Raw genomic sequence first — 3918 nt, 5'->3', positions numbered from 1 at the left:
AAAAGGACAAAAGACTAACAACAACTAATGTGAGAGATCTTTTTAAAGTTCGCGTGTAAAGAAGGTAGAATAGCGCTTAAAGCTGACAGTTTTGCAAAATAATGTCTAAAAATAATGGAAAAAGAAGTTATTAACTAGAACTTTATAAAAGAAATACAAGTCGGCAGGAATAAAGTAATTGTTAAACGTTAAAAAAAAAAGGTTTGCTTGCATCAAGTAAAGAAATGTGAGGAAATCATCATTACTGCTATTTTCGATAAATTTCTATGTGTGCAATATAAAAATGCATGTACGAATGAGTGTATACAAATTATGTAAAGAAATTGTGTATTTGATAAAAAAAATAATAAGTAAAATATTTAAGAAAAACCCATGTAGTAGGAGCCACATAAAGAGAAGTGTGTGTAGAAAAAAATATTTTTTTCAACAAAGCTATGACTGAAAGAGAAAAAAATCGAATAAAAGCCACTCACACATGAATATCTGAATCCGTTTGCAAAAACGACCCTCATATCAAAAGAATAAAAGAAAAGCACAAAAATTTTTTAAAATTTTTGAAGAGTGATTGAAAAATGTCTCTTAACTGAGGCAAGTCGTGAAAGAGATACCAAAGCATAAGTGGATAAAGTTACCGTTTCTCTTCGTCTCGCGGTTACCAAGCAAAGCGCATAGCATTCGTGTGTGAATACATTAATTTTAAACGTCATTGACGCTTTTGCGAAATAATAAACATTAAGGAAAATGTAAATAAGATAAAATTATGGAAATTTTGTATAAAATACGCTTCTTATTACAATAGCCTTTGCGAAATAATATACATTAAGAAAAAGTTGTTAATATTGAAATATTTAAAAAGAAGACAATTTACAAAAGAATTGGTTACAATACCGAAGAAATAAAAACCAGAAATTTGATGTAAATAAATTGGAAATTATATCTCACCAAATGGAGTTGTTTTTTTCTTAAAGTAAAGAAAAAAAAAAACTAAATAATTAGAAGGAAACAAACACAATCGGCAATAAAAACGAAAACAGCAACGGCAGCAATAATATGACGTACATCATTGATCGTCAATGAAATTCATAGTAAAATTCATTGAACAAACGCTTTAAATTGCGCAAAAAAAGGGGGAGGCGACACAACGAAGTAAAGAGGAAGAGGAAAAGGGGGGAATAAGAGAGCGAGAGAGTAAGAAGAACGAACCAGATGATGTAAGCAGCCACCACCGCAGACACTAGCAACATACAGATTCACGGTCAGGTATTTTAATTCATTTATTTCCTTTTTGTTCCTTGTTCTTGTCCCCTATCTACGGAGGAGCCCCGATGTGTGGCTGAGTGCAAACTGCCACCGCTGTGGCTGAGGTCAGGTGAGGGAGTGTTCATGTGATGGCACCGTAGGGAGGACGTCGGACGGTTACAGACGGACTCACGGTGGACAGACGGACGATAGACAACCGACGAGACTTTTTGTATTCTTTGTCATTAGGCTCGGAGAGCCAAACCCCGTTAACAAATACGCTCTACCGGCAGCAAGGGGCTAGTACCATGACAAACTTTTTACGTATATTTTTAGATTTATATAATAATCCGTATATCTGAAAATGAAAATATTTTGGTTCATCTCAAGGCAAAATTAAAAATTTTTAAATATGGAGGAACAACCATCCTTTGAAACTATGCAATATCCAGTTCATACAAAAACGTTCTCTGTGCCCAAGGATCCGCTTTTACGGCAAGTTTACGATGTTTACAAGCCTTCCCCGCGCATATTTAAGTTGAAAAGCGAAAGTGGTCGAACAATTTATGCGGAGGGTTTTATTGAGGATAGAAAACTTGGTGTCGATTTATCCGTACGAAGCTGGCTCAAGCCTTTGGACCGGATCCATTGCCTATGATTGCCTCTGATCCCTCACATTTGAAAACTCATTACGACAGTTTAGACGTTGAAATGCCTTTAAAGGACTGTTATCATATAGATAATGATCGTTTCTGGAAGCGTGTCGTCCTTGCCGAGAGTCCTGATCAAACATTGGCTCTTAAATCCAATTACAATTGGAAAAGTGCCAGCATTTCTATAAAATTTGTTGAAATAGTCGAAGCTTGCGCTGCCGAATTATGGCCCGAAGAGGGAATGACAAGATTTACTCTAAGCATTCGTGGATGTCACAGAAACAACAGAAACAACAACAACTACGCCCGACGAAACCGAAGCAACGGAAATAGGTGAGGAAAAGAAAATCGAATCGCAACTTGAGTTGGAACGATTAATAATCGAAGAGAAAGCCGAACGAAAACTACGCGAAGTTCGGCAAAAAGCTCGTGAAGAGCGCGAGGCAAGACGTAAGCGTCACGCAGCCAAACGCGAAAAAAAAACTTAAACTGGAGTTGAAAAAGGGCAAAAAGAAGAAAAAGAAACAACCCAAAGATTTTCACGGCATTGAACTTACAAGTAGTAAGTGGGATGTCGATGCGAAAATATGTGATAAAAGGAACAAAGAGTTATTCCTTGCCTATAAGAAAATGTATGACTATCCTTCAGATCATTACCCTCATATATATTTACGCTTCATTCAATGGCTTACAAACTTGGATACATTTATTATCGAGTTTCTTGGACCTGAGTTGCATCGTAACTATCACTCCAGGCATTTGAACTTTTCGTATGATGACATCAAACGATTATGTGAATATCTTTGTAAGTACATCTTTCAAGAGATTTATTTTTTCTAATGGGTGTTTTTGCGGCAATATAAGCCGTTTACCAGTATTGCGTGTTTTTCGCTTTAGTAACAGTCGTATGGATACCAGAAAGTTAGGTATTTTATTTGATGGCCTAAAGGATGTTAGTACACTGGAAGGTCTTGATCTTGGTTGAATGATACGTGCGGTCACCATTTTAAAAAATTATTAAAAACCTCCCAAGCATTACATTCATTAGCACTTGAGTCAAATGATTTGCGCGCACAAGCTATGAAATATTTAAGTTTGGCTTTGTTAAACTACAGCCAAGGCAAATTGAAATATTTGGGACTCGCTCGCAATCCTCTCACCGATGAGGCTTTGCATTCCCTTATATCGGCCATTTACGATACCGAACATATTGAAACTTTGAACCTAAAAGAGGTCACGCATTTAACAGAAGTGGGCATAGCTTACAATACATCTTTAACAAGCAGGAAAGAAGAAAGAATTTACGATTATCCCAGTTGTAGCAGCAAATTGTCAGCAGCTGCATGTCGACAGACCGATGATACTACGACACCAGAATTAGGGGAGTTTGTTAAAAATGCTGTTGAAACAAGTACACCAGGCGTCAATAGGAAATTGCCAGTTCCGGAAATAGAAAAAGATAGCGACCCAGTATTTATGGCAAACCGACCAAAGAGGTGGCGGCTATCGGGTTTAAGTCGTACTCGTACTAATTCAAAGAAATAACAAATGAAGATATTGATGGAACACGCAAATTTTATTATAAGATTCATTTATTTTTTTTAATGTTAGTACATTTTGAATCCTTTCTTATGCTTTTTTCTTATTGGGTTCCATACTCATTGGCGTTGCTGGTGTGGCCATCTATCGCTATAAATACTAATTGGCTGGATAATATATACTAAAGAAACGAGAAATGATTATTTTATAACATATAAAAATACCTATGTACACACATGCTTCAAGGCTCTTCAACTCCATGCAAGTTTAAATTAATTTTGCTATTTTTTCGCATTTTATTTAATTAATGACATTTGGATGTATTTTTCTTATCCTTGGTTTCTTATATCTTTTTGCTATTCAAATACTTTATAGTTATAGCTTTTTTAATGTTTATATATAATATATATTATTACATTTTTTTTTTTTTTTCAATAAATGCATGAATACATTTTTGTTTACACTTATTTTTCATCATAAAATTAAA

General features: G+C 35.1%; 1 pseudogene; it reads left to right on the top strand.

The window, feature by feature from the left end:
• The first annotated feature begins 1337 nt into the window (after nucleotides 1-1337).
• Nucleotides 1338-3437, top strand: LOC119641018 (annotated as a pseudogene).
• The last annotated feature ends 481 nt before the right edge of the window (nucleotides 3438-3918 follow it).

The sequence above is a fragment of the Glossina fuscipes genome, unplaced genomic scaffold (assembly GCF_014805625.2).
Source record: "Glossina fuscipes isolate IAEA_lab_2018 unplaced genomic scaffold, Yale_Gfus_2 133, whole genome shotgun sequence".
Taxonomy (NCBI): domain Eukaryota; kingdom Metazoa; phylum Arthropoda; class Insecta; order Diptera; family Glossinidae; genus Glossina; species Glossina fuscipes.
Note: the sequence above shows the minus strand (reverse complement) of the source record. Positions and strands in the feature narration are given on the sequence as shown.